The sequence below is a fragment of the Bombina bombina genome, chromosome 2 (assembly GCF_027579735.1).
Source record: "Bombina bombina isolate aBomBom1 chromosome 2, aBomBom1.pri, whole genome shotgun sequence".
NCBI classification, from domain to species: Eukaryota; Metazoa; Chordata; class Amphibia; order Anura; family Bombinatoridae; genus Bombina; species Bombina bombina.
In genome coordinates, this window is record NC_069500.1 from 946,594,437 (window position 1) to 946,607,024 (window position 12,588).

The window sequence follows — 12,588 nt, forward strand, 5'->3', positions numbered from 1 at the left end:
AAACATGTCTCAAGTTAAAATGTAAAAAAAAAAATTTAAGGGCCTTGCCATACTGACGAGACTTCTTAGAATATCGTGCCTGAGCGACAAGGTTTTGAATATCAGGCCCTTCGTTTTAAAATGATGGTTACGTTTCCAATTTGTATAATCAGATGCGGAATGGGAAGGGAATGATTTTTTAGATTCATCCATTCTAATGAAGATCTAGCCATACATCACTAACACAATTTTTTTTGCAGCGCCGATTGGAGAACAATATAAACCGTTAGCTCAAAAATAAAAAATAAAAGTATTAAAAAGTAAGTTATAGCGGATCTTCATTAGAATGGATGAATTAAAGTCCATCTAAAATATTGTTTTCATTCCGGATCGGATTATACAAATTGGAAGCTTAACCATCACTTTTAAGTATTGTGTTACGTTTTTTTTAAATTTAAGTTTTTCTTTGCAGTAAAATATGCTCACATGCCAATGCCAAATCATGCCAGTTATACACCTAAATGAGCTGCCTCCTAAAGTCAACACACTTTTTTTCTAATTGAAGGTTAGATCAATAAATACTATCATAGGCTGTACTGCTTAAAGGACCAGTCAACACTTTAGATTTTCATAATCAACAAATGCTAGATAACAAGACAATGAAATAGCACTTAGTCTGAACTTCAAATGAGTAGTAGATTTTTTTATAACAAATTTCAAAGTTATGTATATTTCCACTCCCCTTGTACCATGTGATAGCAATCAGCCAATCACAAATGCATATACGTATAGTTTGTGAATTCTTGCACATGCTCAGTAGGATCTGGTGACTCAAAAATTGTAAATCTAAAAGACTGTGCACATTTTTTTTTAATTGGAAAGTTGTTTAAAATTACATGCTGTATCTGAATCAAGAAAATTTAATTTAACCTGAGTGTCCCTTTAAGTCATTTAGGTGTTAAATGCTCCCACTGAAATAGAAGTGGTGCATTAATCTTAATCCATCATTTTCATGCCCATTTTATTTATTTTGCTGTTTATATTTCAACATTACAATATATATTCTATGGATTCTAGTTTGTAGTAAATCATTTCCCAGTGCTATTTGACCATTTACTACTATTACTAATGTTTGTACTATTAGTTTTTTGCATTGCACACAATTTTTAATTTTGTAAGGAATTGTTTGTTAATCATGTAATTATTAGAGTATTTTCTCTTGAAAATTTAGGATCTTTTATACATTCATTTTTTATATTCTTATATTTTTGTATTATCTCTTATCAAGAGCATGTAATTTTGGTCTGTGTAATATTATTCATGTCGGACGTGTTCACATCAATAGCATCTTGTATGTTTGTGTACCTGTATACACCCCTTTTATCAGCTGTACATATATCATTAATTTAATTATTTATTTTACGGTTATAAGAAATATAATATGCAATGCTTAGTAACATGTCTCACCATGTATGGAGTAGCGTGTTTACATTTATGTCACCTACACGCTGCTAGTAGAGATTGGCCATTTATATAATAGGTGTGCCCAATAAGAATGCAGCATCCATTTCTGATCTCTGACATAATCAATGACGCTCTCCAATCACGAGACGAACCAGAAAGCCCTTAGACCGCGAAAGTTAGCGTTTAAAGCACTACGGGATGCCACTTTACTATTACCTCTGACGAATCAGGCTTTAATCTTCAAAATGCGTAAATTTTGTGGTGGGCATCCCGGTTCTACCTCGGGATCCATAGACATGTGTTATACTTTTGAGCAGTACACTTACCGTTCATTGCTGTAAGGGCCTGCATTTTTGTGTAATCTATTTGTCAAATAAAAACGGTAATGCACAATTGGTGTATTCTTGTTGTTTTTTTCTCATATCTGGACCTGTAAGCTGCACTGACTGGTGGACAGGATTTCAAGCCAGCACAGAAAGGACCAGCTCGGATTAAGCATCCGCTCACAGGGATTGTGTGCAGTCACAGACGCAGACGTGGATATCACTCTGATCTTGTGGGCTCCACCTTACCTCATATGATTGAGGGTTTTTCTCGTAAGTAAGACCTACCATCAGGGGACGTGTGTGCTTTCACGCTATTCACCAGATCACCTTTTTCTCATTGTCGGGACTCTGTGTTTACTAAATCTGGCCCCTTCTCCTTTTCTCCAGACACCCATACGAACTTGATGTCTCTTACAACATCTTGATACATATTGAATACATTTATTGTATATGCATTGTTTTATATGTCTCTGTCATCGTATCTACATATTTCATCCATTATAGGGGTGTGTCTCTAGTTGAGAACTCCACACTGTCTTAGAGTTTAGTGGAGTATATTGCAGTATACATTGTTTTATTTACCATTGGTATTTTACCTATACTTGTTTTTGCGCTAGACTACTTCCTCCCTTTTCTGCAATATTCTAATACATGCCTATTTTTATAGAAAATATTACCTGGCTAAAATAGAAAATGAGTTTTCTTAATTACAGCACATACTAAAAACAAAAACAATATATTATTTCATATAATTGATTAAAATGTAAAACAGCGCACAATGAAAATGTTTTATTATTTGTCATAAATTAACTTCACAATAATAATTATTTAAAAATCACAATAAAAACAGAACTGTTGTAAACTCTAATTTCTTCTAATTACCATAACGTTTATAACTATAGCCTAGTGTATATTACATATGGACAGTATTTAAGATTATTTGCAGAGCCAGCTCTTTAATTGGCCAGGTGGGACCAGGGGAACAGGCAGAATTTGACAGGGGCGGTACATAGGGAGAGCTAAAAATGTTGTTGTTTTTTTCTTCAAAAGAAATAACTCCCATATGGGGTATCACCATACTCTACTATGAGACTTCTGACTATGCTTAGATTTAGTCTGTAGTAAATGGAGAGCTGGAATGTGATTTTAATCTTGGACTCAGGAAGCAAAATGTATTGAACTAACCCTGGCTATCTGATACGGCAAATCCTGAATTTACTTGAGCAATTTAAGGAATTTTGCCAGGTTTCTTCTGCTGCATATGCGCAAGAAGCAACATTAACATAACAATTTGTATGGCTTAATATCTCTGTCTCTGGTGCAATGATATTCACCAAATTAAGCAAAGGAAATTCTACCCCATGATGTGTTTATTCTGCTTTATTTCAAGCATGTTTTCTATAGCTATTCAAGAGTTAAAGGCGAATAAAAAAAAGTGCACTTCACACAGAATGTCTGTTGAAACATCAACTATGGCTGTTATGCTACGCAAAAAGGTAATTTTCCAGCCTCCAGTAGATTTTTAAAAGACCTTTATTAGTTTCTTACAGGGTCCATTGTAACAACGACGTTTCGAACCTATACCAGGTTCTTAATCATGATTAAGAACCTGGTATAGGTTCGAAACGTCGTTGTTACAATGGACCCTGTAAGAAACTAATAAAGGTCTTTTAAAAATCTACTGGAGGCTGGAAAATTACCTTTTTGAAATTGATATTGGGGTTTGGCTAACCCTTTCCTGTGCCCCTGTTTGAAAAGGAGCTGTCTCTCATCACTTATTTATGTTATGCTACGCAACCATAACATTGCTGAGAACACACGTATGTGAAGAGAGGAGTTTCATCCATCAAGATATTGATTCTGCACATCTAATAACTGGTACATTTCTAGTTCAAGAATGTAATACATGTTTAATAGCTAATTATAGATAATCTTCTATAAGATCTTCACACAGTCTTTAAGAGGTTGTAAAAATTAAAGAGAAAGTAAACTCAAAATTAAATTAGCCATAAAGGGCTAGATTACAAGTGAAGCGCTAATTTATAACCAGCCATTACAAGTGCCTGGTTAATGCAACCACCAGCTTGGTAGCTGGTTTAGACACAGGCATTATATTTCAACTGAGTTTACAGCTTCTAGGCATGCTCCAGCAGATAATCCCTATGCATTTTCTACCAAATCACCAATAGATATAGATACAGCCATATAAGTAAATGTGTAGGGGGAGTTAGAGCTTTACAATTCAGAAACTAAAAAGAAAGGGTTAATGGCGAGGCACTGCAGTATAAATTTGCAGGTAAAGTAATTAAAGTACATATTATTATATTTTGTCTCCATCCCAACTTGTTTTATGTCCCTTTAAGGGGTTAATGTGAGGTCTGGGGTGTTAGAAAAAAACGGCACTAAAAAGTGCCTTTACATTGCAGTCTATGGGACTGTGTTGATACTTGAAATATATATTTATATGCTTATATACATATATATTTATGTGTTAATATGTGTATATACACATATAAACACATTAATATATATGTATATATTCATATGCATATATATTTCAAGTACCAACACCTCATATACTTATATATATTTAACCATTGCTGCGCGACTTACCCCCTTCTCTGCGCTAGGCTCTGTGCAGTGACTATCGGCATGAGAACAACGCTCCCATTGGAGCATATAGAAGTTCTCTCTCGTGAGCTCAAAGCTTCCTTGCAATACGAAAGCGAATTTTACACTCCACTCATAATCTAGCCCAAAATGCGTATGTTTTAAGGAAAAAAATGTTGCAATATTCTTTCATAATTTATTTTTCCCTGCAGTATACATCTAAAACCTGGAATACAGACTTTAGATTCTTAACCCAGCTACATATTACACAGTTATTGCTAGTTAAATGTAGAAGATTATTTTTTCCTGAGGCTATATTCAAAAGGCTTTTCAATGAGTGTCGCCCTGGACTGCAAAACTAATACATTTACTGTGAAGACATGCTTTGGAACAGTATGAATTTTTAACGGAAATTTCACTATGTATTACAAATAACAAGGGAATTCTACTGTTGGTCATTTTAATATTTGCTAAGTCCTATGGAATAACACTGATACTGGAAAAATCTACAACCACCAGGGTAACAGGAAAATATAGTTATACTCGCTGGGTTTAAACTTTACGAAATAAAACATTACTCCAAAATGTTACTTAATAAATATTTCACAGTTTGTTGATCCCAGTGAGTGCAGATCATATGTTTTGGATAGATATATACAGTATATATATATGTGTCTGTGTAGATAGATAGATAGATAGATAGATAGATAGATAGATAGATAGACAGACAGACAGACAGACAGACAGACAGATAGATAGATAGAGAGAGAGAGAGAGAGAGAGAGAGATAGAGAGACAGAGAGATAGAGAGATAGATAGATAGATAGATAGATAGATAGATAGATAGATAGATAGACAGACAGACAGACATATACATACATACAGTAGATAGACAGATAGCTAGACAGATAGATAGATGATAGATAGATAGATAGATAGATAGATAGATAGATAGATACATAGATACATAGATACATAGATAGACAGATAGCTAGACAGACAGATAGATAGCTTTCAAGCTAAATGGTAAATATATATAAATAACATTTATGTATGCTATACATTTTTTAGCTATGCACATCACCTGAAGAAAATGTTGTCCATAATAGATAACTTAAAAATAATATTAATATCCTAATATAAAATGAACATTTGAACAAAATAGGCTGATTGTCTGTATATTTATAGCAGGCAATCCCACTTGAGCCTCTAATTGGAGTCTGCCAAAAGGACAGCCCCAGGGTCTACACAACTTCATGTTACGCTTGAGATACCTGTCACAATACTATCTCCTAAAGACCTTCCCTGGCATGTGACCTTACATTTTAAGTGTTCTACTCTCTTTATCTTCCCTAGAGACTGAAAACATGAAAGCCAATTAATGGATAATTCACTTTAATACAGAATATGCCCTTTGACCTTTTTAGCACCTTTTATTGGTTAAAGAGTTATATTTCCTCTTGTCAGTTGTTTTAAACCAGCACATAATGTTGCCATTTTCATTGTTTCTTTGTTTCAGTGCAACTTATGAAGTGCGACTGAATGTTTTATTTATCAATAAGTTACACAAAATTGATCTTATCTTCATGTTATTTTCACATTATAACTTCACTAAATGTATCTAACTTAAATGGATTCCATATTTAAAAATGAAAGAAAAACATTGCAACATTTCTATTGTAAAGGGAATAGGCAGCTTTAGCTTAAAGGGACGCTGAACCCAAATTTTTTTCTTTCATGATTCAGATAGAGCATGCAATTTTAAGCAAATTTCTAATTTACTCCTATTATCACATTTTCTTCATTCTCTTGGTATCTTTATTTGAAATGCAAAAATGTATGTTTAGATGCCGTCCCATTTTTGGTGAACAACCTGGGTTGTTCTTGCTGATTGGTGGGTAAATTTATCCACCAATAAACAGGTGCTTTCCATGGTACTGAACCAAACAAATAGCTTCGATGCCTTCTTTTTCAAATAAAGATAGCAAGAGAACAAAGAAAAAATGATAATAGGAGTAAATTAGAAAGTTGCTTAAAATTGCATGCTCTATCTGAATCATGAAAGAAAAAATTTGGGTTCAGTTTCCCTTTAAAGGGATACTAAACCCAATTTTTTTCTTTCTTTCATGATTCAGATACAGCATGCAATTTTAAGCAACGTTCTAATTTACTCCTATTATCAATTTTTCTTCGTTCTCTTGCTATCTTTATTTAAAAAGCAGAATGTAAAGCTTAGGACCCGGCCTATTTTTGGTTCAGAACCTGGGTTATGCTTGCTTATTGGTGGCTAAATTAAGCCACCATTAAGCAAGTGCTATTTGTGGTACAATAAGCCATTTTAAATATCAGCGGTCACAATTATCCAAACTCTTTATTTAAAGGGTCATGATACCCACATTTTTTCTTTCATGATTTAGAAAGATAATGCATTTTTAAACATCTTTCTAATTTACTTCTATTATCTAATTTGTTTTATTCTCTTGATATTCTTTGCTGAAAAGCATATCTAGATATGCTCAGTAGCTGCTGATTGGTTGCTGCAGATAGAAGCCTCATGTGATTGGCTCACCCATGTGCATTGCTTTTTCTTCAAATAAGGATATCTAAAAAAATGAAGCAAAATAAATAATAGAAGTAAATTGTAATGTTGTTTAAATTTCTATGTTCTATATGAATCATGAAATAAAAATTTTGGGTTTAGTGGCCCTTTAACTTTGGACATAGCAAAAAAACGTATTTAGGAAATTCAATTGATTAAAAAAATATTATTTCTAGATAGTAGATTTATAATAACATATTCAATTGACACCAAAATTGCCTTTCATAATAAATATCTCATAAACCCAACTGCTGAGCTTCACAACATTTTTACAAAAACACAATATAGGTAGACCTTTCTCCAAAGCAAATTTTAGTGAAAATTATTCAGCCATATTAGGGCGATATTACAAGTGGAGCAGAATTGAACTCTCCCGCTCAAGTGCTAACTCCACTAAATGTATGTTGTTTGTGCGCATCGGGTAGCGCTTGTATTAGATGTTGAAAGTAAAATGTTTTCACTCGTGTGCTAACCCAACACATGTAAAAACCCAAACTTTGAATATCGTGCATGTTAACATATTCCCCTATAGAAGTCAATGGAGCAAAAAAATTGGGGGGGAAACTAAACCCTACTCGCTCGCAAACCCAACATGAAAATATTAATATTTCACAATCCAATGTTATTCCCATAGAATATGTTTATTTTATATATATATATATATATATATATATATATATATATATATAATGGTTGGTACAATATATATCTATACCTATATATAAATATGATTATATATAGGTATAGATATATACAGAAATATATATGTATAAATATGATTATATATAGGTATAGATATATACAGAAATATATATGTATAAATATGATTATATATAGGTATAGATATATACAGAAATATATATGTATAAATATGATTATATATAGGTATAGATATATACAGAAATATATATGTATAAATATGATTATATATAGGTATAGATATATACAGAAATATATATGTATAAATATGATTATATATAGGTATGGATATATACATATATAAATATAGGAATATCTATATAAAAATACATAACTCTATTCTGCTTATTGCATTCATATGATTTTACATGTCTTTATCTACTTCACTGCAAATATATGTCTATATATGTATACATATGTATTTATGTGTTTATTTGTGTATATATGTAAATACATACAGGGAGTGTAGAATTATTAGGCAAGTTGTATTTTTGAGGATTCATTTTATTATTGAACAACAACCATGTTCTCAATGAACCCAAAAAACTGCTGTGGAGTACTTGGACGCGTGTGATGGAGCATTGTCCTGCATGAAAATCATGTTTTTCTTGAAGGATGCAGACTTCTTCCTGTACCACTGCTTGAAGAAGGTGTCTTCCAGAAACTGGCAGTAGGACTGGGAGTTGAGCTTGACTCCATCCTCAACCCGAAAAGGCCCCCACAAGCTCATCTTTGATGATACCAGCCCAAACCAGTACTCCACCTCCACCTTGCTGGCGTCTGAGTCGGACTGGAGCTCTCTGCCCTTTACCAATCCAGCCACGGGCCCATCCATCTGGCCCATCAAGACTCACTCTCATTTCATCAGTCCATAAAACTTTAGAAAAATCAGTCTTGAGATATTTCTTGGCCCAGTCTTGACGTTTCAGCTTGTGTGTCTTGTTCAGTGGTGGTCGTCTTTCAGCCTTTCTTACCTTGGCCATGTCTCTGAGTATTGCACACCTTGTGCTTTTGGGCACTCCAGTGATGTTGCAGCTCTGAAATATGGCCAAACTGGTGGCAAGTGGCATCTTGGCAGCTGCACGCTTGACTTTTCTCAGTTCATGGGCAGTTATTTTGCGCCTTGGTTTTTCCACACGCTTCTTGCGACCCTGTTGACTATTTTGAATGAAACGCTTGATTGTTCGATGATCACGCTTCAGAAGCTTTGCAATTTTAAGAGTGCTGCATCCCTCTGCAAGATATCTCACTATTTTTTACTTTTCTGAGCCTGTCAAGTCCTTCTTTTGACCCATTTTGCCAAAGGAAAGGAAGTTGCCTAATAATTATGCACACCTGATATAGGGTGTTGATGTCATTAGACCACACCCCTTCTCATTACAGAGATGCACCTCACCTAATATGCTTAATTGGTAGTAGGCTTTCGAGCCTATACAGCTTGGAGTAAGACAACATGCATAAAGAGGATGATGTGGTCAAAATACTCATTTGCCTAATAATTCTGCACACAGTGTATATACACATATAAATACATATGTACACACACACACACACATATATTTATATATGTATATATACATACATATACATCTGAAGACATGTATATGTATGTATCTAAATGTTAAACGCCTTTGCCCGCCTTTTTTTTCTAACACCTGAGACCTCATATCTTTTGAGCCCTTATAACTTTATTGTGCAATATTCTTTTAAATATTTTTATTAGATAGTGTTATTATGAGTTTAACTGTACTTTGTAATGTATTTTTAATGTGTTTTATGACACTTTTTTGTTTTGCAAAACAGTTAACCAGAAACCGCAATTGCGCTTACGTGTTCGCGTTTACTTGTAATACGAGCTGTAAATCCAATGAGCGCAAACAGCCACAATAAACCTCTTTTAAAGGGACAGTCTAGTCAAAATTAAACTTTTATTATTCAGATAAGACTTGTAATTTTAATCAACTTTCCAATTTACTTTTATAATCAAATGTGCTTTTTTCTCTTGGTATTCTTAGTTTAAACTAAACATAGGTAGGCTCATATGCTAATTTCTAAGCCTTTGAGGGCTGCCTCTTATCACAGGCTTTTTAAATCTCTTTTCAACACAAAGAGAAAGAAAGTGCACGTGGGCCATATAGATAACACTGTGTTCAGGCACAGGGGGTTATTTAAGATTTAGCACAAAACAATGCTAAATTTAAGACAATAGATAAAAAACAGTCACAGTCATGTGATCAGGGGGCTGGAAGAAGGTTCCTAGATACAAGGTAATCACAGAGGTAGAAAGTATATTAATATAACAGTGTTGGTTATGCAAAACTGGGGAATGGGTAATAAAGGGATTATCTATCTTTTAAAACAATAACAATTCTATTGTAGACTGTCCCTTTAACTGTTAATGTGCCACTTGTAATCTGGCCCTTAATGGGAATTTCTACAAAGTGCCTTAAACTGCCCTCTCAGTTTTACCACCATCACATTGGAACATTGGATGAAACCCCTTGCTCTGCAACACACTCAATAATTAATTGTCATACTGCCTGAATACTTCAGTATGATTGTCTACAATGTTAAAATCCCATTACCATATAAATACCAAATTTATTCACCCCAACACCAGATTCTCTATACCAAAATTACCACCTAAATTTACAATTTCAACTATAATCCACCACTGCAAAAAAAGTCTGACTCTCCAACCACTATAGCATCTACCATTCAAGTAGCAGCTCCAACCCACTATAATACCCATTTCCAAAGAATACACAAAGGGGTTGGGGTTGCTTTGCTGCCTCTGGCACTGGGTGCCTAGAATCTGTGCAGGGCACAACAAAATCAGAAGACTATCAAGTCATTCTGGAGTGTAACATACTGCCCAGTGTCAGAAAGCTGTGTCTCAGTTATAGGTCATGAGTTCTCCAGCAGGCCTGTATGACCTGAAATATACCAAATAAAAGCACCCAAGAATGGATGAGAAGAAAACGTTGGACCGTTCCCAAAGTGGTCTTCTGTAAGTCCATATCTTAATCCAATCGAACATTGGTGGAAAGAGATGAAACTAGCATTTGGGAAAAGGCACCCATGAAACCTGAGAGAACGTGAGCAGTTTACTCAAGAAGAATGGGCCAAAATCCCCGTCAAAAGTGAAGAAATCCTATTCAAAGCTACAGAAAGCACTTGGTTGCAGTTATTCTCTCCATGGGCTGTGATACAAAATATTTTTGTCTGCGTCATTCTCAATTGTTTTACTGTTTAAGGTAATATGCAAATTCATAAATCAGAAATGAAATCAGCTCTCAACATAATTCCTTTCTCTCACCCCCTCAAATGCTCTCAATCAACCACAACCCACATAACCTTAAACTTAGCTCATTCTCCCCTGTCACTGAGGAAGACGTTTCGGCACTTATACTGCGCTCTCACCTCACTACCTGTCCCCTTGACCCTATCCCCTCACAGCTACTCCCCTCCCTCTCTGCTACCCTCACCCCTATACTCACACACACTTTTAACCTCTCCCTCAGCACAGGTATATTTCCCTCATCACTGAAACATGCACTGGTCACACCTATTCTCAAAAAACCTTCCCTTGATCCTACCTCCCCATCCAACTACCGCCCTATTTCCCTCCTCCCTCTTGCATCAAAGCTTCTCGAAAAACTAGTTTATGCACGCCTATCCCATTTCCTTACAATAAACTCCCTCCTTGACCCACTGCAATCTGAATTTCGTCCCCATCACTCCACAGAGACAGCAATTGTTAAGGTTACCAACGACCTACTTACAGCAAAATCAAAAGGTCACTTCTCTCTGCTTATCCTCCTTGATCTGTCCGCAGCCTTTGACACTGTTGACCACCCTCTTTTGCTCCAAACCCTCCAATCCTTCGGCTTCTGTGACACAGCCCTCTCGTGGCTCTCTTCCTACCTGTCAAACCGTACCTTTACTGTAGCCTTCTCTGGGGCCTCCTCTGCCCCGTCACCACTTTCTGTCGGAGTACCACAAGGCTATGTCCTCATTCCCCTTCTCTTCTCAATCTACACGCAATCATTAGGTTCCCTAATAAAGTCCCACGGTTTACAATATAATTTGTATGCCGACGACACCCAAATCTACTTCTCTGCACCAGACCTATCTCCTTCCTTGCTAACCCATGTCACTAACTGTCTTTCTCACATCTCTAACTGGATGTCCTCTCACTACCTCAAGCTAAATCTCTCTAAAACTGAGCTCCTTATTTTCCCCCCTTCCTCAAAACTCTCCACCCCCAATCTCTCTATAACTGTCGACAACTCCATCATTACCCCTACCCTGCACGCCCGATGTCTCGGGGTCACATTTGAATCAGATCTTTCTTTCACTCCTCATATTCAGTCCTTGGCTAAAGCCTGCCGCTTCCACCTTAAAAACATCTCTAAAATTAGACACTTCCTTACACAAGACACAACTAAGATTTGAATCCACTCTCTCATTCTTTCCTGCCTTGATTACTGCAACTCTCTGGTTTCCCTACCTGCCGCCTAGTTCCTTTACAATCCATAATGAATGCCTCTGCCAGACTCATCTTCCTTACACGTCGCTCTTCATCTGCTGCACCTCTCTGCCAATCCCTTCACTGGCTTCCTCTTGCCTCTAGGATCAAACACAAAATTCTCATTCTGACATACAAAGCCCTCAACTGCACTGCTCCCCCCTATATCTCAGACCTTGTCTCTAGATACTCTCCCTCCCGTCCCCTTCGCTCTGCTCATGACCTCCTACTCTCCTCCTCTCTTGTCACCTCATCACACTCCCGTTTACAGGACTTCTCCAGACTGGCTCCCATCTTGTGGAACTCTCTGCCTTGCTCCACAAGACTCTCTTCTAGTTTTAAAAGCTTCAAGTTCTCCCTAAAGACTCTACTGTTCAGAG